A 21,346-nucleotide genomic window follows, 5' to 3' on the forward strand; every position below is an offset into this window, starting at 1 on the left:
TGAGCATGTTCTCGGATCAAAAGTTCATTAAAAATGTTCAAAGCTTTGTAAAATGTATGATATCTTCCTATAAAAATTACTTTTGATTCCATCCCTGTCTGAGGTTTTATATTGTTTCAATCATTTCAGTCAAGCCATGGTGTAACATGGCATCTCGTGCATATTTTTAGAACATGTGACCTGACTTACGTACGTGGGAAATATTTGCTTTAGCAGACTCAGTCAAGCGTTGGTGGTATAGTGGTGAGCATAGCTGCCTTCCAAGCAGTTGACTTCCAATGCAGTTTTTTCATACTTCCAAATGTTATTGAGCATGTTCTCGGATCAAAAGTTCATTAAAAATGTTCAAAGCTTTGTAAAATGTATGATATCTTCCTATAAAAATTACTTTTGATTCCATCCCTGTCTGAGGTTTTATATTGTTTCAATCATTTCAGTCAAGCCATGGTGTAACATGGCATCTCGTGCATATTTTTAGAACATGTGACCTGACTTACGTACGTGGGAAATATTTGCTTTAGCAGACTCAGTCAAGCGTTGGTGGTATAGTGGTGAGCATAGCTGCCTTCCAAGCAGTTGACTTCCAATGCAGTTTTTTCATACTTCCAAATGTTATTGAGCATGTTCTCGGATCAAAAGTTCATTAAAAATGTTCAAAGCTTTGTAAAATGTATGATATCTTCCTATAAAAATTACTTTTGATTCCATCCCTGTCTGAGGTTTTATATTGTTTCAATCATTTCAGTCAAGCCATGGTGTAACATGGCATCTCGTGCATATTTTTAGAACATGTGACCTGACTTACGTACGTGGGAAATATTTGCTTTCGCAGACTCAGTCAAGCGTTGGTGGTATAGTGGTGAGCATAGCTGCCTTCCAAGCAGTTGACCCGGGTTCGATTCCCGGCCAACGCAGTTTTTTCATACTTCCAAATGTTGTTGAGCATGTTCTCGGATCAAAAGTTCATTAAAAATGTTCAAAGCTTTGTAAATTTCATGGTATATTTCTATAAAAATTACTTTTGATTCCATCCCTGTCTGAGGTTTTATATTGTTTCAATCATTTCAGTCAAGCCATGGTGTAACATGGCATCTCGTGCATATTTTTAGAACATGTGACCTGACTTACGTACGTGGGAAATATTTGCCATGGTGTAACATGGCATCTCGTGCATATTTTTAGAACATGTGACCTGACTTACGTACGTGGGAAATATTTGCTTTAGCAGACTCAGTCAAGCGTTGGTGGTATAGTGGTGAGCATAGCTGCCTTCCAAGCAGTTGACTTCCAATGCAGTTTTTTCATACTTCCAAATGTTATTGAGCATGTTCTCGGATCAAAAGTTCATTAAAAATGTTCAAAGCTTTGTAAAATGTATGATATCTTCCTATAAAAATTACTTTTGATTCCATCCCTGTCTGAGGTTTTATATTGTTTCAATCATTTCAGTCAAGCCATGGTGTAACATGGCATCTCGTGCATATTTTTAGAACATGTGACCTGACTTACGTACGTGGGAAATATTTGCTTTCGCAGACTCAGTCAAGCGTTGGTGGTATAGTGGTGAGCATAGCTGCCTTCCAAGCAGTTGACCCGGGTTCGATTCCCGGCCAACGCAGTTTTTTCATACTTCCAAATGTTATTGAGCATGTTCTCGGATCAAAAGTTCATTAAAAATGTTCAAAGCTTTGTAAAATGTATGATATCTTCCTATAAAAATTACTTTTGATTCCATCCCTGTCTGAGGTTTTATATTGTTTCAATCATTTCAGTCAAGCCATGGTGTAACATGGCATCTCGTGCATATTTTTAGAACATGTGACCTGACTTACGTACGTGGGAAATATTTGCTTTAGCAGACTCAGTCAAGCGTTGGTGGTATAGTGGTGAGCATAGCTGCCTTCCAAGCAGTTGACTTCCAATGCAGTTTTTTCATACTTCCAAATGTTATTGAGCATGTTCTCGGATCAAAAGTTCATTAAAAATGTTCAAAGCTTTGTAAAATGTATGATATCTTCCTATAAAAATTACTTTTGATTCCATCCCTGTCTGAGGTTTTATATTGTTTCAATCATTTCAGTCAAGCCATGGTGTAACATGGCATCTCGTGCATATTTTTAGAACATGTGACCTGACTTACGTACGTGGGAAATATTTGCTTTAGCAGACTCAGTCAAGCGTTGGTGGTATAGTGGTGAGCATAGCTGCCTTCCAAGCAGTTGACTTCCAATGCAGTTTTTTCATACTTCCAAATGTTATTGAGCATGTTCTCGGATCAAAAGTTCATTAAAAATGTTCAAAGCTTTGTAAAATGTATGATATCTTCCTATAAAAATTACTTTTGATTCCATCCCTGTCTGAGGTTTTATATTGTTTCAATCATTTCAGTCAAGCCATGGTGTAACATGGCATCTCGTGCATATTTTTAGAACATGTGACCTGACTTACGTACGTGGGAAATATTTGCTTTCGCAGACTCAGTCAAGCGTTGGTGGTATAGTGGTGAGCATAGCTGCCTTCCAAGCAGTTGACCCGGGTTCGATTCCCGGCCAACGCAGTTTTTTCATACTTCCAAATGTTGTTGAGCATGTTCTCGGATCAAAAGTTCATTAAAAATGTTCAAAGCTTTGTAAATTTCATGGTATATTTCTATAAAAATTACTTTTGATTCCATCCCTGTCTGAGGTTTTATATTGTTTCAATCATTTCAGTCAAGCCATGGTGTAACATGGCATCTCGTGCATATTTTTAGAACATGTGACCTGACTTACGTACGTGGGAAATATTTGCCATGGTGTAACATGGCATCTCGTGCATATTTTTAGAACATGTGACCTGACTTACGTACGTGGGAAATATTTGCTTTAGCAGACTCAGTCAAGCGTTGGTGGTATAGTGGTGAGCATAGCTGCCTTCCAAGCAGTTGACCCGGGTTCGATTCCCGGCCAACGCAGTTTTTTCATACTTCCAAATGTTATTGAGCATGTTCTCGGATCAAAAGTTCATTAAAAATGTTCAAAGCTTTGTAAAATGTATGATATCTTCCTATAAAAATTACTTTTGATTCCATCCCTGTCTGAGGTTTTATATTGTTTCAATCATTTCAGTCAAGCCATGGTGTAACATGGCATCTCGTGCATATTTTTAGAACATGTGACCTGACTTGCGTACTTGGGAAATATTTGCTTTAGCAGACTCAATCAAGCGTTGGTGGTATAGTGGTGAGCATAGCTGCCTTCCAAGCAGTTGACCCGGGTTAGATTCCCGGCCAACGCAGTTTTTTCTTACTTCCAAATGTTATTAAGCATGTTCTCGGATCAAAAGTTCATTAAAAATGTTCAAAGCTTTGTAAAATTCATGATATCTTCCTATAAAAATTACTTTTGATTCCATCCCTGTCTGAGGTACTCCTTTTATATTGTTTAAATCATTTCAGTCAAGCCATGGTGTAACATGGCATCTCGTGCATATTTTTAGAACATGTGACCTGACTTGCGTACTTGGGAAATATTTGCTTTAGCAGACTCAATCAAGCGTTGGTGGTATAGTGGTGAGCATGACCCGGGTTCGATTCCCGGCCAACGCAGTTTTTTCATACTTCCAAATGTTATTGAGCATGTTCTCGGATCAAAAGTTCATTAAAAATGTTCAAAGCTTTGTAAAATTCATGGTATATTCCTATAACAATTACTTTTGATTCCATCCCTGTCTGAGGTTTTATATTGTTTCAATCATTTCAGTCAAGCCATGGTGTAACATGGCATCTCGTGCATATTTTTAGAACATGTGACCTGACTTACGTACGTGTGAAATATTTGCTTTAGCAGACTCAGTCAAGCGTTGGTGGTATAGTGGTGAGCATAGCTGCCTTCCAAGCAGTTGACCCGGGTTCGATTCCCGGCCAACGCAGTTTTTTCATACTTCCAAATGTTATTGAGCATGTTCTCGGATCAAAAGTTCATTAAAAATGTTCAAAGCTTTGTAAAATTCATGGTATATTCCTATAACAATTACTTTTGATTCCATCCCTGTCTGAGGTTTTATATTGTTTCAATCATTTCAGTCAAGCCATGGTGTAACATGGCATCTCGTGCATATTTTTAGAACATGTGACCTGACTTACGTACGTGTGAAATATTTGCTTTAGCAGACTCAGTCAAGCGTTGGTGGTATAGTGGTGAGCATAGCTGCCTTCCAAGCAGTTGACCCGGGTTCGATTCCTGGCCAACGCAGTTTTTTTATACTTCCAAATGTTGTTGAGCATGTTCTCGGATCAAAAGTTCATTAAAAATGTTCAAAGCTTTGTAAAATTCATGGTATATTCCTATAAAAATTACTTTTGATTCCATCCCTGTCTGAGGTTTTATATTGTTTCAATCATTTCAGTCAAGCCATGGTGTAACATGGCATCTCGTGCATATTTTTAGAACATGTGACCTGACTTACGTACGTGGGAAATATTTGCTTTAGCAGACTCAGTCAAGCGTTGGTGGTATAGTGGTGAGCATAGCTGCCTTCCAAGCAGTTGACCCGGGTTCGATTCCCGGCCAACGCAGGTTTTTCATACTTCCAAATGTTATTGAGCATGTTCTCGGATCAAAAGTTCATTAAAAATGTTCAAAGCTTTGTAAAATGTATGATATCTTCCTATAAAAATTACTTTTGATTCCATCCCTGTCTGAGGTTTTATATTGTTTCAATCATTTCAGTCAAGCCATGGTGTAACATGGCATCTCGTGCATATTTTTAGAACATGTGACCTGACTTACGTACGTGGGAAATATTTGCTTTAGCAGACTCAGTCAAGCGTTGGTGGTATAGTGGTGAGCATAGCTGCCTTCCAAGCAGTTGACTTCCAATGCAGTTTTTTCATACTTCCAAATGTTATTGAGCATGTTCTCGGATCAAAAGTTTATTAAAAATGTTCAAAGCTTTGTAAAATGTATGAGATCTTCCTATAAAAATTACTTTTGATTCCATCCCTGTCTGAGGTTTTATATTGTTTCAATCATTTCAGTCAAGCCATGGTGTAACATGGCATCTCGTGCATATTTTTAGAACATGTGACCTGACTTACGTACGTGGGAAATATTTGCTTTCGCAGACTCAGTCAAGCGTTGGTGGTATAGTGGTGAGCATAGCTGCCTTCCAAGCAGTTGACCCGGGTTCGATCCCCGGCCAACGCAGTTTTTTCATACTTCCAAATGTTATTGAGCATGTTCTCGGATCAAAAGTTCATTAAAAATGTTCAAAGCTTTGTAAATTTCATGGTATATTTCTATAAAAATTACTTTTGATTCCATCCCTGTCTGAGGTTTTATATTGTTTCAATCATTTCAGTCAAGCCATGGTGTAACATGGCATCTCGTGCATATTTTTAGAACATGTGACCTGACTTACGTACGTGGGAAATATTTGCCATGGTGTAACATGGCATCTCGTGCATATTTTTAGAACATGTGACCTGACTTACGTACGTGGGAAATATTTGCTTTAGCAGACTCAGTCAAGCGTTGGTGGTATAGTGGTGAGCATAGCTGCCTTCCAAGCAGTTGACCCGGGTTCGATTCCCGGCCAACGCAGTTTTTTCATACTTCCAAATGTTATTGAGCATGTTCTCGGATCAAAAGTTCATTAAAAATGTTCAAAGCTTTGTAAAATGTATGATATCTTCCTATAAAAATTACTTTTGATTCCATCCCTGTCTGATGTTTTATATTGTTTCAATCATTTCAGTCAAGCCATGGTGTAACATGGCATCTCGTGCATATTTTTAGAACATTTGACCTGATTTACGTACTTGGGAAATATTTGCTTTAACAGACTCAGTCAAGCGTTGGTGGTATAGTGGTGAGCATAGCTGCCTTCCAAGCAGTTGACCCGGGTTCGATTCCCGGCCAACGCAGTTTTTTCATACTTCCAAATGTTATTGAGCATGTTCTCAGATCAAAAGTTCATTAAAAATGTTCAAAGCTTTGTAAAATTCATGGTATATTCCTATAAAAATTAATTTTGATTCCATCACTGTCTGAGGTACTCATTTTATATTGTTTCAATCATTTCAGTCAAGCCATGGTGTAACATGGCATCTCGTGCATATTTTTAGAACATGTGACCTGACTTGCGTACTTGGGAAATATTTGCTTTAGCAGACTCAATCAAGCGTTGGTGGTATAGTGGTGAGCATAGCTGCCTTCCAAGCAGTTGACCCGGGTTAGATTCCCGGCCAACGCAGTTTTTTCTTACTTCCAAATGTTATTAAGCATGTTCTCGGATCAAAAGTTCATTAAAAATGTTCAAAGCTTTGTAAAATTCATGATATCTTCCTATAAAAATTACTTTTGATTCCATCCCTGTCTGAGGTACTCCTTTTATATTGTTTAAATCATTTCAGTCAAGCCATGGTGTAACATGGCATCTCGTGCATATTTTTAGAACATGTGACCTGACTTGCGTACTTGGGAAATATTTGCTTTAGCAGACTCAATCAAGCGTTGGTGGTATAGTGGTGAGCATAGCTGCCTTCCAAGCAGTTGACCCGGGTTAGATTCCCGGCCAACGCAGTTTTTTCTTACTTCCAAATGTTATTAAGCATGTTCTCGGATCAAAAGTTCATTAAAAATGTTCAAAGCTTTGTAAAATTCATGATATCTTCCTATAAAAATTACTTTTGATTCCATCCCTGTCTGAGGTACTCCTTTTATATTGTTTAAATCATTTCAGTCAAGCCATGGTGTAACATGGCATCTCGTGCATATTTTTAGAACATGTGACCTGACTTGCGTACTTGGGAAATATTTGCTTTAGCAGACTCAATCAAGCGTTGGTGGTATAGTGGTGAGCATAGCTGCCTTCCAAGCAGTTGACCCGGGTTCGATTCCCGGCCAACGCAGTTTTTTCATACTTCCAAATGTTATTGAGCATGTTCTCGGATCAAAAGTTCATTAAAAATGTTCAAAGCTTTGTAAAATTCATGGTATATTCCTATAACAATTACTTTTGATTCCATCCCTGTCTGAGGTTTTATATTGTTTCAATCATTTCAGTCAAGCCATGGTGTAACATGGCATCTCGTGCATATTTTTAGAACATGTGACCTGACTTACGTACGTGTGAAATATTTGCTTTAGCAGACTCAGTCAAGCGTTGGTGGTATAGTGGTGAGCATAGCTGCCTTCCAAGCAGTTGACCCTGGGTTCGATTCCTGGTCAATGCAGTTTTTTTATACTTCCAAATGTTGTTGAGCATGTTCTCGGATCAAAAGTTCATTAAAAATGTTCAAAGCTTTGTAAAATTCATGGTATATTCCTATAAAAATTACTTTTGATTCCATCCCTGTCTGAGGTTTTATATTGTTTCAATCATTTCAGTCGAGCCATGGTGTAACATGGCATCTCGTGCATATTTTTAGAACATGTGACCTGACTTACGTACGTGGGAAATATTTGCTTTAGCAGACTCAGTCAAGCGTTGGTGGTATAGTGGTGAGCATAGCTGCCTTCCAAGCAGTTGACCCGGGTTCTATTCCTGGCCAACGCAGTTTTTTCATACTTCCAAATGTTATTGAGCATGTTCTCGGATCAAAAGTTCATTAAAAATGTTCAAAGCTTTGTAAAATGTATGATATCTTCCTATAAAAATTACTTTTGATTCCATCCCTGTCTGAGGTTTTATATTGTTTCAATCATTTCAGTCAAGCCATGGTGTAACATGGCATCTCGTGCATATTTTTAGAACATGTGACCTGACTTACGTACGTGGGAAATATTTGCTTTAGCAGACTCAGTCAAGCGTTGGTGGTATAGTGGTGAGCATAGCTGCCTTCCAAGCAGTTGACTTCCAATGCAGTTTTTTCATACTTCCAAATGTTATTGAGCATGTTCTCGGATCAAAAGTTCATTAAAAATGTTCAAAGCTTTGTAAAATGTATGATATCTTCCTATAAAAATTACTTTTGATTCCATCCCTGTCTGAGGTTTTATATTGTTTCAATCATTTCAGTCAAGCCATGGTGTAACATGGCATCTCGTGCATATTTTTAGAACATGTGACCTGACATACGTACGTGGGAAATATTTGCTTTAGCAGACTCAGTCAAGCGTTGGTGGTATAGTGGTGAGCATAGCTGCCTTCCAAGCAGTTGACCCGGGTTCGATTCCTGGCCAACGCAGTTTTTTTATACTTCCAAATGTTGTTGAGCATGTTCTCGGATCAAAAGTTCATTAAAAATGTTCAAAGCTTTGTAAAATTCATGGTATATTCCTATAAAAATTACTTTTGATTCCATCCCTGTCTGAGGTTTTATATTGTTTCAATCATTTCAGTCAAGCCATGGTGTAACATGGCATCTCGTGCATATTTTTAGAACATGTGACCTGACTTACGTACGTGGGAAATATTTGCTTTAGCAGACTCAGTCAAGCGTTGGTGGTATAGTGGTGAGCATAGCTGCCTTCCAAGCAGTTGACTTCCAATGCAGTTTTTTCATACTTCCAAATGTTATTGAGCATGTTCTCGGATCAAAAGTTCATTAAAAATGTTCAAAGCTTTGTAAAATGTATGATATCTTCCTATAAAAATTACTTTTGATTCCATCCCTGTCTGAGGTTTTATATTGTTTCAATCATTTCAGTCAAGCCATGGTGTAACATGGCATCTCGTGCATATTTTTAGAACATGTGACCTGACTTACGTACGTGGGAAATATTTGCTTTAGCAGACTCAGTCAAGCGTTGGTGGTATAGTGGTGAGCATAGCTGCCTTCCAAGCAGTTGACTTCCAATGCAGTTTTTTCATACTTCCAAATGTTATTGAGCATGTTCTCGGATCAAAAGTTCATTAAAAATGTTCAAAGCTTTGTAAAATGTATGATATCTTCCTATAAAAATTACTTTTGATTCCATCCCTGTCTGAGGTTTTATATTGTTTCAATCATTTCAGTCAAGCCATGGTGTAACATGGCATCTCGTGCATATTTTTAGAACATGTGACCTGACTTACGTACGTGGGAAATATTTGCTTTCGCAGACTCAGTCAAGCGTTGGTGGTATAGTGGTGAGCATAGCTGCCTTCCAAGCAGTTGACCCGGGTTCGATCCCCGGCCAACGCAGTTTTTTCATACTTCCAAATGTTGTTGAGCATGTTCTCGGATCAAAAGTTCATTAAAAATGTTCAAAGCTTTGTAAATTTCATGGTATATTTCTATAAAAATTACTTTTGATTCCATCCCTGTCTGAGGTTTTATATTGTTTCAATCATTTCAGTCAAGCCATGGTGTAACATGGCATCTCGTGCATATTTTTAGAACATGTGACCTGACTTACGTACGTGGGAAATATTTGCCATGGTGTAACATGGCATCTCGTGCATATTTTTAGAACATGTGACCTGACTTGCGTACTTGGGAAATATTTGCTTTAGCAGATTCAATCAAGCGTTGGTGGTATAGTGGTGAGCATAGCTGCCTTCCAAGCAGTTGACCCGGGTTCGATTCCCGGCCAATGCAGTTTTTTCTTACTTCCAAATGTTATTAAGCATGTTCTCGGATCAAAAGTTCATTAAAAATGTTCAAAGCTTTGTAAAATTCATGGTATATTCCTATAACAATTACTTTTGATTCCATCCCTGTCTGAGGTTTTATATTGTTTCAATCATTTCAGTCAAGCCATGGTGTAACATGGCATCTCGTGCATATTTTTAGAACATGTGACCTGACTTACGTACGTGTGAAATATTTGCTTTAGCAGACTCAGTCAAGCGTTGGTGGTATAGTGGTGAGCATAGCTGCCTTCCAAGCAGTTGACCCGGGTTCGATTCCTGGCCAACGCAGTTTTTTTATACTTCCAAATGTTGTTGAGCATGTTCTCGGATCAAAAGTTCATTAAAAATGTTCAAAGCTTTGTAAAATTCATGGTATATTCCTATAAAAATTACTTTTGATTCCATCCCTGTCTGAGGTTTTATATTGTTTCAATCATTTCAGTCGAGCCATGGTGTAACATGGCATCTCGTGCATATTTTTAGAACATGTGACCTGACTTACGTACGTGGGAAATATTTGCTTTAGCAGACTCAGTCAAGCGTTGGTGGTATAGTGGTGAGCATAGCTGCCTTCCAAGCAGTTGACCCGGGTTCGATTCCCGGCCAACGCAGTTTTTTCATACTTCCAAATGTTATTGAGCATGTTCTCGGATCAAAAGTTCATTAAAAATGTTCAAAGCTTTGTAAAATGTATGATATCTTCCTATAAAAATTACTTTTGATTCCATCCCTGTCTGAGGTTTTATATTGTTTCAATCATTTCAGTCAAGCCATGGTGTAACATGGCATCTCGTGCATATTTTTAGAACATGTGACCTGACTTACGTACGTGGGAAATATTTGCTTTAGCAGACTCAGTCAAGCGTTGGTGGTATAGTGGTGAGCATAGCTGCCTTCCAAGCAGTTGACTTCCAATGCAGTTTTTTCATACTTCCAAATGTTATTGAGCATGTTCTCGGATCAAAAGTTCATTAAAAATGTTCAAAGCTTTGTAAAATGTATGATATCTTCCTATAAAAATTACTTTTGATTCCATCCCTGTCTGAGGTTTTATATTGTTTCAATCATTTCAGTCAAGCCATGGTGTAACATGGCATCTCGTGCATATTTTTAGAACATGTGACCTGACTTACGTACGTGGGAAATATTTGCTTTAGCAGACTCAGTCAAGCGTTGGTGGTATAGTGGTGAGCATAGCTGCCTTCCAAGCAGTTGACTTCCAATGCAGTTTTTTCATACTTCCAAATGTTATTGAGCATGTTCTCGGATCAAAAGTTCATTAAAAATGTTCAAAGCTTTGTAAAATGTATGATATCTTCCTATAAAAATTACTTTTGATTCCATCCCTGTCTGAGGTTTTATATTGTTTCAATCATTTCAGTCAAGCCATGGTGTAACATGGCATCTCGTGCATATTTTTAGAACATGTGACCTGACTTACGTACGTGGGAAATATTTGCTTTCGCAGACTCAGTCAAGCGTTGGTGGTATAGTGGTGAGCATAGCTGCCTTCCAAGCAGTTGACCCGGGTTCGATCCCCGGCCAACGCAGTTTTTTCATACTTCCAAATGTTGTTGAGCATGTTCTCGGATCAAAAGTTCATTAAAAATGTTCAAAGCTTTGTAAATTTCATGGTATATTTCTATAAAAATTACTTTTGATTCCATCCCTGTCTGAGGTTTTATATTGTTTCAATCATTTCAGTCAAGCGATGGTGTAACATGGCATCTCGTGCATATTTTTAGAACATGTGACCTGACTTACGTACGTGGGAAATATTTGCCATGGTGTAACATGGCATCTCGTGCATATTTTTAGAACATGTGACCTGACTTACGTACGTGGGAAATATTTGCTTTAGCAGACTCAGTCAAGCGTTGGTGGTATAGTGGTGAGCATAGCTGCCTTCCAAGCAGTTGACCCGGGTTCGATTCCCGGCCAACGCAGTTTTTTCATACTTCCAAATGTTATTGAGCATGTTCTCAGATCAAAAGTTCATTAAAAATGTTCAAAGCTTTGTAAAATGTATGATATCTTCCTATAAAAATTACTTTTGATTCCATCCCTGTCTGAGGTTTTATATTGTTTCAATCATTTCAGTCAAGCCATGGTGTAACATGGCATCTCGTGCATATTTTTAGAACATTTGACCTGACTTACGTACGTGGGAAATATTTGCCATGGTGTAACATGGCATCTCGTGCATATTTTTAGAACATGTGACCTGACTTACGTACGTGGGAAATATTTGCTTTAGCAGACTCAGTCAAGCGTTGGTGGTATAGTGGTGAGCATAGCTGCCTTCCAAGCAGTTGACCCGGGTTCGATTCCCGGCCAACGCAGTTTTTTCATACTTCCAAATGTTATTGAGCATGTTCTCAGATCAAAAGTTCATTAAAAATGTTCAAAGCTTTGTAAAATGTATGATATCTTCCTATAAAAATTACTTTTGATTCCATCCCTGTCTGAGGTTTTATATTGTTTCAATCATTTCAGTCAAGCCATGGTGTAACATGGCATCTCGTGCATATTTTTAGAACATTTGACCTGATTTACGTACTTGGGAAATATTTGCTTTAACAGACTCAGTCAAGCGTTGGTGGTATAGTGGTGAGCATAGCTGCCTTCCAAGCAGTTGACCCGGGTTCGATTCCCGGCCAACGCAGTTTTTTCATACTTCCAAATGTTATTGAGCATGTTCTCAGATCAAAAGTTCATTAAAAATGTTCAAAGCTTTGTAAAATTCATGGTATATTCCTATAAAAATTAATTTTGATTCCATCACTGTCTGAGGTACTCATTTTATATTGTTTCAATCATTTCAGTCAAGCCATGGTGTAACATGGCATCTCGTGCATATTTTTAGAACATGTGACCTGACTTGCGTACTTGGGAAATATTTGCTTTAGCAGACTCAATCAAGCGTTGGTGGTATAGTGGTGAGCATAGCTGCCTTCCAAGCAGTTGACCCGGGTTAGATTCCCGGCCAACGCAGTTTTTTCTTACTTCCAAATGTTATTAAGCATGTTCTCGGATCAAAAGTTCATTAAAAATGTTCAAAGCTTTGTAAAATTCATGATATCTTCCTATAAAAATTACTTTTGATTCCATCCCTGTCTGAGGTACTCCTTTTATATTGTTTAAATCATTTCAGTCAAGCCATGGTGTAACATGGCATCTCGTGCATATTTTTAGAACATGTGACCTGACTTGCGTACTTGGGAAATATTTGCTTTAGCAGATTCAATCAAGCGTTGGTGGTATAGTGGTGAGCATAGCTGCCTTCCAAGCAGTTGACCCGGGTTCGATTCCCGGCCAATGCAGTTTTTTCTTACTTCCAAATGTTATTAAGCATGTTCTCGGATCAAAAGTTCATTAAAAATGTTCAAAGCTTTGTAAAATTCATGGTATATTCCTATAACAATTACTTTTGATTCCATCCCTGTCTGAGGTTTTATATTGTTTCAATCATTTCAGTCAAGCCATGGTGTAACATGGCATCTCGTGCATATTTTTAGAACATGTGACCTGACTTACGTACGTGTGAAATATTTGCTTTAGCAGACTCAGTCAAGCGTTGGTGGTATAGTGGTGAGCATAGCTGCCTTCCAAGCAGTTGACCCGGGTTCGATTCCTGGCCAACGCAGTTTTTTTATACTTCCAAATGTTGTTGAGCATGTTCTCGGATCAAAAGTTCATTAAAAATGTTCAAAGCTTTGTAAAATTCATGGTATATTCCTATAAAAATTACTTTTGATTCCATCCCTGTCTGAGGTTTTATATTGTTTCAATCATTTCAGTCGAGCCATGGTGTAACATGGCATCTCGTGCATATTTTTAGAACATGTGACCTGACTTACGTACGTGGGAAATATTTGCTTTAGCAGACTCAGTCAAGCGTTGGTGGTATAGTGGTGAGCATAGCTGCCTTCCAAGCAGTTGACCCGGGTTCGATTCCCGGCCAACGCAGTTTTTTCATACTTCCAAATGTTATTGAGCATGTTCTCGGATCAAAAGTTCATTAAAAATGTTCAAAGCTTTGTAAAATGTATGATATCTTCCTATAAAAATTACTTTTGATTCCATCCCTGTCTGAGGTTTTATATTGTTTCAATCATTTCAGTCAAGCCATGGTGTAACATGGCATCTCGTGCATATTTTTAGAACATGTGACCTGACTTACGTACGTGGGAAATATTTGCTTTAGCAGACTCAGTCAAGCGTTGGTGGTATAGTGGTGAGCATAGCTGCCTTCCAAGCAGTTGACTTCCAATGCAGTTTTTTCATACTTCCAAATGTTATTGAGCATGTTCTCGGATCAAAAGTTCATTAAAAATGTTCAAAGCTTTGTAAAATGTATGATATCTTCCTATAAAAATTACTTTTGATTCCATCCCTGTCTGAGGTTTTATATTGTTTCAATCATTTCAGTCAAGCCATGGTGTAACATGGCATCTCGTGCATATTTTTAGAACATGTGACCTGACTTACGTACGTGGGAAATATTTGCTTTAGCAGACTCAGTCAAGCGTTGGTGGTATAGTGGTGAGCATAGCTGCCTTCCAAGCAGTTGACTTCCAATGCAGTTTTTTCATACTTCCAAATGTTATTGAGCATGTTCTCGGATCAAAAGTTCATTAAAAATGTTCAAAGCTTTGTAAAATGTATGATATCTTCCTATAAAAATTACTTTTGATTCCATCCCTGTCTGAGGTTTTATATTGTTTCAATCATTTCAGTCAAGCCATGGTGTAACATGGCATCTCGTGCATATTTTTAGAACATGTGACCTGACTTACGTACGTGGGAAATATTTGCTTTCGCAGACTCAGTCAAGCGTTGGTGGTATAGTGGTGAGCATAGCTGCCTTCCAAGCAGTTGACCCGTGTTCGATTCCCGGCCAACGCAGTTTTTTCATACTTCCAAATGTTGTTGAGCATGTTCTCGGATCAAAAGTTCATTAAAAATGTTCAAAGCTTTGTAAATTTCATGGTATATTTCTATAAAAATTACTTTTGATTCCATCCCTGTCTGAGGTTTTATATTGTTTCAATCATTTCAGTCAAGCCATGGTGTAACATGGCATCTCGTGCATATTTTTAGAACATGTGACCTGACTTACGTACGTGGGAAATATTTGCCATGGTGTAACATGGCATCTCGTGCATATTTTTAGAACATGTGACCTGACTTACGTACGTGGGAAATATTTGCTTTAGCAGACTCGGTCAAGCGTTGGTGGTATAGTGGTGAGCATAGCTGCCTTCCAAGCAGTTGACCCGGGTTCGATTCCCGGCCAACGCAGTTTTTTCATACTTCCAAATGTTATTGAGCATGTTCTCGGATCAAAAGTTTATTAAAAATGTTCAAAGCTTTGTAAAATGTATGATATCTTCCTATAAAAATTACTTTTGATTCCATCCCTGTCTGAGGTTTTATATTGTTTCAATCATTTCAGTCAAGCCATGGTGTAACATGGCATCTCGTGCATATTTTTAGAACATTTGACCTGATTTACGTACTTGGGAAATATTTGCTTTAACAGACTCAGTCAAGCGTTGGTGGTATAGTGGTGAGCATAGCTGCCTTCCAAGCAGTTGACCCGGGTTCGATTCCCGGCCAACGCAGTTTTTTCATACTTCCAAATGTTATTGAGCATGTTCTCAGATCAAAAGTTCATTAAAAATGTTCAAAGCTTTGTAAAATTCATGGTATATTCCTATAAAAATTAATTTTGATTCCATCACTGTCTGAGGTACTCATTTTATATTGTTTCAATCATTTCAGTCAAGCCATGGTGTAACATGGCATCTCGTGCATATTTTTAGAACATGTGACCTGACTTGCGTACTTGGGAAATATTTGCTTTAGCAGACTCAATCAAGCGTTGGTGGTATAGTGGTGAGCATAGCTGCCTTCCAAGCAGTTGACCCGGGTTAGATTCCCGGCCAACGCAGTTTTTTCTTACTTCCAAATGTTATTAAGCATGTTCTCGGATCAAAAGTTCATTAAAAATGTTCAAAGCTTTGTAAAATTCATGATATCTTCCTATAAAAATTACTTTTGATTCCATCCCTGTCTGAGGTACTCCTTTTATATTGTTTAAATCATTTCAGTCAAGCCATGGTGTAACATGGCATCTCGTGCATATTTTTAGAACATGTGACCTGACTTGCGTACTTGGGAAATATTTGCTTTAGCAGACTCAATCAAGCGTTGGTGGTATAGTGGTGAGCATAGCTGCCTTCCAAGCAGTTGACCCGGGTTAGATTCCCGGCCAACGCACTTTTTTCTTACTTCCAAATGTTATTAAGCATGTTCTTGGATCAAAAGTTCATTAAAAATGTTCAAAGCTTTGTAAAATTCATGATATCTTCCTATAAAAATTACTTTTGATTCCATCCCTGTCTGAGGTACTCCTTTTATATTGTTTAAATCATTTCAGTCAAGCCATGGTGTAACATGGCATCTCGTGCATATTTTTAGAACATGTGACCTGACTTGCGTACTTGGGAAATATTTGCTTTAGCAGACTCAATCAAGCGTTGGTGGTATAGTGGTGAGCATAGCTGCCTTCCAAGCAGTTGACCCGGGTTCGATTCCCGGCCAACGCAGTTTTTTCATACTTCCAAATGTTATTGAGCATGTTCTCGGATCAAAAGTTCATTAAAAATGTTCAAAGCTTTGTAAAATTCATGGTATATTCCTATAACAATTACTTTTGATTCCATCCCTGTCTGAGGTTTTATATTGTTTCAATCATTTCAGTCAAGCCATGGTGTAACATGGCATCTCGTGCATATTTTTAGAACATGTGACCTGACTTACGTACGTGTGAAATATTTGCTTTAGCAGACTCAGTCAAGCGTTGGTGGTATAGTGGTGAGCATAGCTGCCTTCCAAGCAGTTGACCCGGGTTCGATTCCTGGCCAACGCAGTTTTTTTATACTTCCAAATGTTGTTGATCATGTTCTCGGATCAAAAGTTCATTAAAAATGTTCAAAGCTTTGTAAAATTCATGGTATATTCCTATAAAAATTACTTTTGATTCCATCCCTGTCTGAGGTTTTATATTGTTTCAATCATTTCAGTCAAGCCATGGTGTAACATGGCATCTCGTGCATATTTTTAGAACATGTGACCTGACTTACGTACGTGGGAAATATTTGCTTTAGCAGACTCAGTCAAGCGTTGGTGGTATAGTGGTGAGCATAGCTGCCTTCCAAGCAGTTGACTTCCAATGCAGTTTTTTCATACTTCCAAATGTTATTGAGCATGTTCTCGGATCAAAAGTTCATTAAAAATGTTCAAAGCTTTGTAAAATGTATGATATCTTCCTATAAAAATTACTTTTGATTCCATCCCTGTCTGAGGTTTTATATTGTTTCAATCATTTCAGTCAAGCCATGGTGTAACATGGCATCTCGTGCATATTTTTAGAACATGTGACCTGACTTACGTACGTGGGAAATATTTGCTTTAGCAGACTCAGTCAAGCGTTGGTGGTATAGTGGTGAGCATAGCTGCCTTCCAAGCAGTTGACTTCCAATGCAGTTTTTTCATACTTCCAAATGTTATTGAGCATGTTCTCGGATCAAAAGTTCATTAAAAATGTTCAAAGCTTTGTAAAATGTATGATATCTTCCTATAAAAATTACTTTTGATTCCATCCCTGTCTGAGGTTTTATATTGTTTCAATCATTTCAGTCAAGCCATGGTGTAACATGGCATCTCGTGCATATTTTTAGAACATGTGACCTGACTTACGTACGTGGGAAATATTTGCTTTCGCAGACTCAGTCAAGCGTTGGTGGTATAGTGGTGAGCATAGCTGCCTTCCAAGCAGTTGACCCGGGTTCGATTCCCGGCCAACGCAGTTTTTTCATACTTCCAAATGTTGTTGAGCATGTTCTCGGATCAAAAGTTCATTAAAAATGTTCAAAGCTTTGTAAATTTCATGGTATATTTCTATAAAAATTACTTTTGATTCCATCCCTGTCTGAGGTTTTATATTGTTTCAATCATTTCAGTCAAGCCATGGTGTAACATGGCATCTCGTGCATATTTTTAGAACATGTGACCTGACTTACGTACGTGGGAAATATTTGCCATGGTGTAACATGGCATCTCGTGCATATTTTTAGAACATGTGACCTGACTTACGTACGTGGGAAATATTTGCTTTAGCAGACTCAGTCAAGCGTTGGTGGTATAGTGGTGAGCATAGCTGCCTTCCAAGCAGTTGACCCGGGTTCGATTCCCGGCCAACGCAGTTTTTTCATACTTCCAAATGTTATTGAGCATGTTCTCGGATCAAAAGTTCATTAAAAATGTTCAAAGCTTTGTAAAATGTATGATATCTTCCTATAAAAATTACTTTTGATTCCATCCCTGTCTGAGGTTTTATATTGTTTCAATCATTTCAGTCAAGCCATGGTGTAACATGGCATCTCGTGCATATTTTTAGAACATTTGACCTGATTTACGTACTTGGGAAATATTTGCTTTAACAGACTCAGTCAAGCGTTGGTGGTATAGTGGCGAGCATAGCTGCCTTCCAAGCAGTTGACCCGGGTTAGATTCCCGGCCAACGCAGTTTTTTCTTACTTCCAAATGTTATTAAGCATGTTCTCGGATCAAAAGTTCATTAAAAATGTTCAAAGCTTTGTAAAATTCATGATATCTTCCTATAAAAATTACTTTTGATTCCATCCCTGTCTGAGGTACTCCTTTTATATTGTTTAAATCATTTCAGTCAAGCCATGGTGTAACATGGCATCTCGTGCATATTTTTAGAACATGTGACCTGACTTGCGTACTTGGGAAATATTTGCTTTAGCAGACTCAATCAAGCGTTGGTGGTATAGTGGTGAGCATAGCTGCCTTCCAAGCAGTTGACCCGGGTTAGATTCCCGGCCAACGCAGTTTTTTCTTACTTCCAAATGTTATTAAGCATGTTCTCGGATCAAAAGTTCATTAAAAATGTTCAAAGCTTTGTAAAATTCATGATATCTTCCTATAAAAATTACTTTTGATTCCATCCCTGTCTGAGGTACTCCTTTTATATTGTTTAAATCATTTCAGTCAAGCCATGGTGTAACATGGCATCTCGTGCATATTTTTAGAACATGTGACCTGACTTGCGTACTTGGGAAATATTTGCTTTAGCAGACTCAATCAAGCGTTGGTGGTATAGTGGTGAGCATAGCTGCCTTCCAAGCAGTTGACCCGGGTTCGATTCCCGGCCAACGCAGTTTTTTCATACTTCCAAATGTTATTGAGCATGTTCTCGGATCAAAAGTTCATTAAAAATGTTCAAAGCTTTGTAAAATTCATGGTATATTCCTATAACAATTACTTTTGATTCCATCCCTGTCTGAGGTTTTATATTGTTTCAATCATTTCAGTCAAGCCATGGTGTAACATGGCATCTCGTGCATATTTTTAGAACATGTGACCTGACTTACGTACGTGTGAAATATTTGCTTTAGCAGACTCAGTCAAGCGTTGGTGGTATAGTGGTGAGCATAGCTGCCTTCCAAGCAGTTGACCCGGGTTCGATTCCTGGCCAACGCAGTTTTTTTATACTTCCAAATGTTGTTGAGCATGTTCTCGGATCAAAAGTTCATTAAAAATGTTCAAAGCTTTGTAAAATTCATGGTATATTCCTATAAAAATTACTTTTGATTCCATCCCTGTCTGAGGTTTTATATTGTTTCAATCATTTCAGTCAAGCCATGGTGTAACATGGCATCTCGTGCATATTTTTAGAACATGTGACCTGACTTACGTACGTGGGAAATATTTGCTTTAGCAGACTCAGTCAAGCGTTGGTGGTATAGTGGTGAGCATAGCTGCCTTCCAAGCAGTTGACCCGGGTTCGATTCCCGGCCAACGCAGTTTTTTCTTACTTCCAAATGTTATTAAGCATGTTCTCGGATCAAAAGTTCATTAAAAATGTTCAAAGCTTTGTAAAATTCATGATATCTTCCTATAAAAATTACTTTTGATTCCATCCCTGTCTGAGGTACTCCTTTTATATTGTTTAAATCATTTCAGTCAAGCCATGGTGTAACATGGCATCTCGTGCATATTTTTAGAACATGTGACCTGACTTACGTACGTGTGAAATATTTGCTTTAGCAGACTCAGTCAAGCGTTGGTGGTATAGTGGTGAGCATAGCTGCCTTCCAAGCAGTTGACCCGGGTTCGATTCCTGGCCAACGCAGTTTTTTTATACTTCCAAATGTTGTTGAGCATGTTCTCGGATCAAAAGTTCATTAAAAATGTTCAAAGCTTTGTAAAATTCATGGTATATTCCTATAACAATTACTTTTGATTCCATCCCTGTCTGAGGTTTTATATTGTTTCAATCATTTCAGTCAAGCCATGGTGTAACATGGCATCTCGTGCATATTTTTAGAACATGTGACCTGACTTACGTACGTGGGAAATATTTGCTTTAGCAGACTCAGTCAAGCGTTGGTGGTATAGTGGTGAGCATAGCTGCCTTCCAAGCAGTTGACTTCCAATGCAGTTTTTTCATACTTCCAAATGTTATTGAGCATGTTCTCGGATCAAAAGTTCATTAAAAATGTTCAAAGCTTTGTAAAATGTATGATATCTTCCTATAAAAATTACTTTTGATTCCATCCCTGTCTGAGGTTTTATATTGTTTCAATCATTTCAGTCAAGCCATGGTGTAACATGGCATCTCGTGCATATTTTTAGAACATGTGACCTGACATACGTACGTGGGAAATATTTGCTTTAGCAGACTCAGTCAAGCGTTGGTGGTATAGTGGTGAGCATAGCTGCCTTCCAAGCAGTTGACCCGGGTTCGATTCCTGGCCAACGCAGTTTTTTTATACTTCCAAATGTTGTTGAGCATGTTCTCGGATCAAAAGTTCATTAAAAATGTTCAAAGCTTTGTAAAATTCATGGTATATTCCTATAAAAATTACTTTTGATTCCATCCCTGTCTGAGGTTTTATATTGTTTCAATCATTTCAGTCAAGCCATGGTGTAACATGGCATCTCGTGCATATTTTTAGAACATGTGACCTGACTTACGTACGTGGGAAATATTTGCTTTAGCAGACTCAGTCAAGCGTTGGTGGTATAGTGGTGAGCATAGCTGCCTTCCAAGCAGTTGACCCGGGTTCGATTCCCGGCCAACGCAGTTTTTTCATACTTCCAAATGTTATTGAGCATGTTCTCGGATCAAAAGTTCATTAAAAATGTTCAAAGCTTTGTAAAATGTATGATATCTTCCTATAAAAATTACTTTTGATTCCATCCCTGTCTGAGGTTTTATATTGTTTCAATCATTTCAGTCAAGCCATGGTGTAACATGGCATCTCGTGCATATTTTTAGAACATGTGACCTGACTTACGTACGTGGGAAATATTTGCTTTAGCAGACTCAGTCAAGCGTTGGTGGTATAGTGGTGAGCATAGCTGCCTTCCAAGCAGTTGACTTCCAATGCAGTTTTTTCATACTTCCAAATGTTATTGAGCATGTTCTCGGATCAAAAGTTCATTAAAAATGTTCAAAGCTTTGTAAAATGTATGATATCTTCCTATAAAAATTACTTTTGATTCCATCCCTGTCTGAGGTTTTATATTGTTTCAATCATTTCAGTCAAGCCATGGTGTAACATGGCATCTCGTGCATATTTTTAGAACATGTGACCTGACTTACGTACGTGGGAAATATTTGCTTTAGCAGACTCAGTCAAGCGTTGGTGGTATAGTGGTGAGCATAGCTGCCTTCCAAGCAGTTGACTTCCAATGCAGTTTTTTC

At 38.1% G+C, this 21,346-nt stretch overlaps 22 non-coding genes across 22 annotated transcripts; all 22 read left to right on the forward strand.

The window, feature by feature from the left end:
• Window positions 1-842: 842 nt before the first annotated feature.
• TRNAG-UCC (transfer RNA glycine (anticodon UCC)) lies at window positions 843-914 on the forward strand. Its single transcript has one exon. It is a non-coding gene; the product is annotated as a tRNA-Gly (tRNA).
• A 632-nt stretch (window positions 915-1,546) lies between these two features.
• Window positions 1,547-1,618, forward strand: TRNAG-UCC (transfer RNA glycine (anticodon UCC)). Its single transcript has one exon. It is a non-coding gene; the product is annotated as a tRNA-Gly (tRNA).
• Window positions 1,619-2,485: 867 nt separating this feature from the next.
• Window positions 2,486-2,557, forward strand: TRNAG-UCC (transfer RNA glycine (anticodon UCC)). Its single transcript has one exon. It is a non-coding gene; the product is annotated as a tRNA-Gly (tRNA).
• A 324-nt stretch (window positions 2,558-2,881) lies between these two features.
• Window positions 2,882-2,953, forward strand: TRNAG-UCC (transfer RNA glycine (anticodon UCC)). Its single transcript has one exon. It is a non-coding gene; the product is annotated as a tRNA-Gly (tRNA).
• An 884-nt stretch (window positions 2,954-3,837) lies between these two features.
• TRNAG-UCC (transfer RNA glycine (anticodon UCC)) lies at window positions 3,838-3,909 on the forward strand. Its single transcript has one exon. It is a non-coding gene; the product is annotated as a tRNA-Gly (tRNA).
• A 574-nt stretch (window positions 3,910-4,483) lies between these two features.
• On the forward strand, window positions 4,484-4,555 carry TRNAG-UCC (transfer RNA glycine (anticodon UCC)). Its single transcript has one exon. It is a non-coding gene; the product is annotated as a tRNA-Gly (tRNA).
• Window positions 4,556-5,510: 955 nt separating this feature from the next.
• On the forward strand, window positions 5,511-5,582 carry TRNAG-UCC (transfer RNA glycine (anticodon UCC)). The gene has a single exon. It is a non-coding gene; the product is annotated as a tRNA-Gly (tRNA).
• A 251-nt stretch (window positions 5,583-5,833) lies between these two features.
• Window positions 5,834-5,905, forward strand: TRNAG-UCC (transfer RNA glycine (anticodon UCC)). The gene has a single exon. It is a non-coding gene; the product is annotated as a tRNA-Gly (tRNA).
• Window positions 5,906-6,820: 915 nt separating this feature from the next.
• TRNAG-UCC (transfer RNA glycine (anticodon UCC)) lies at window positions 6,821-6,892 on the forward strand. The gene has a single exon. It is a non-coding gene; the product is annotated as a tRNA-Gly (tRNA).
• Window positions 6,893-10,079: 3,187 nt separating this feature from the next.
• Window positions 10,080-10,151, forward strand: TRNAG-UCC (transfer RNA glycine (anticodon UCC)). Its single transcript has one exon. It is a non-coding gene; the product is annotated as a tRNA-Gly (tRNA).
• Window positions 10,152-11,414: 1,263 nt separating this feature from the next.
• TRNAG-UCC (transfer RNA glycine (anticodon UCC)) lies at window positions 11,415-11,486 on the forward strand. Its single transcript has one exon. It is a non-coding gene; the product is annotated as a tRNA-Gly (tRNA).
• Window positions 11,487-11,810: 324 nt separating this feature from the next.
• On the forward strand, window positions 11,811-11,882 carry TRNAG-UCC (transfer RNA glycine (anticodon UCC)). The gene has a single exon. It is a non-coding gene; the product is annotated as a tRNA-Gly (tRNA).
• Window positions 11,883-12,133: 251 nt separating this feature from the next.
• Window positions 12,134-12,205, forward strand: TRNAG-UCC (transfer RNA glycine (anticodon UCC)). Its single transcript has one exon. It is a non-coding gene; the product is annotated as a tRNA-Gly (tRNA).
• Window positions 12,206-13,437: 1,232 nt separating this feature from the next.
• Window positions 13,438-13,509, forward strand: TRNAG-UCC (transfer RNA glycine (anticodon UCC)). Its single transcript has one exon. It is a non-coding gene; the product is annotated as a tRNA-Gly (tRNA).
• Window positions 13,510-14,772: 1,263 nt separating this feature from the next.
• On the forward strand, window positions 14,773-14,844 carry TRNAG-UCC (transfer RNA glycine (anticodon UCC)). Its single transcript has one exon. It is a non-coding gene; the product is annotated as a tRNA-Gly (tRNA).
• Window positions 14,845-15,095: 251 nt separating this feature from the next.
• TRNAG-UCC (transfer RNA glycine (anticodon UCC)) lies at window positions 15,096-15,167 on the forward strand. Its single transcript has one exon. It is a non-coding gene; the product is annotated as a tRNA-Gly (tRNA).
• A 915-nt stretch (window positions 15,168-16,082) lies between these two features.
• On the forward strand, window positions 16,083-16,154 carry TRNAG-UCC (transfer RNA glycine (anticodon UCC)). The gene has a single exon. It is a non-coding gene; the product is annotated as a tRNA-Gly (tRNA).
• Window positions 16,155-17,344: 1,190 nt separating this feature from the next.
• On the forward strand, window positions 17,345-17,416 carry TRNAG-UCC (transfer RNA glycine (anticodon UCC)). Its single transcript has one exon. It is a non-coding gene; the product is annotated as a tRNA-Gly (tRNA).
• Window positions 17,417-17,740: 324 nt separating this feature from the next.
• Window positions 17,741-17,812, forward strand: TRNAG-UCC (transfer RNA glycine (anticodon UCC)). Its single transcript has one exon. It is a non-coding gene; the product is annotated as a tRNA-Gly (tRNA).
• A 909-nt stretch (window positions 17,813-18,721) lies between these two features.
• On the forward strand, window positions 18,722-18,793 carry TRNAG-UCC (transfer RNA glycine (anticodon UCC)). The gene has a single exon. It is a non-coding gene; the product is annotated as a tRNA-Gly (tRNA).
• A 574-nt stretch (window positions 18,794-19,367) lies between these two features.
• TRNAG-UCC (transfer RNA glycine (anticodon UCC)) lies at window positions 19,368-19,439 on the forward strand. Its single transcript has one exon. It is a non-coding gene; the product is annotated as a tRNA-Gly (tRNA).
• A 1,211-nt stretch (window positions 19,440-20,650) lies between these two features.
• Window positions 20,651-20,722, forward strand: TRNAG-UCC (transfer RNA glycine (anticodon UCC)). Its single transcript has one exon. It is a non-coding gene; the product is annotated as a tRNA-Gly (tRNA).
• The last annotated feature ends 624 nt before the right edge of the window (window positions 20,723-21,346 follow it).

This window comes from Crinia signifera, unplaced genomic scaffold (genome assembly GCF_055691185.1).
Source record: "Crinia signifera unplaced genomic scaffold, ASM5569118v1 HAP2_SCAFFOLD_103, whole genome shotgun sequence".
NCBI classification, from domain to species: Eukaryota; Metazoa; Chordata; class Amphibia; order Anura; family Myobatrachidae; genus Crinia; species Crinia signifera.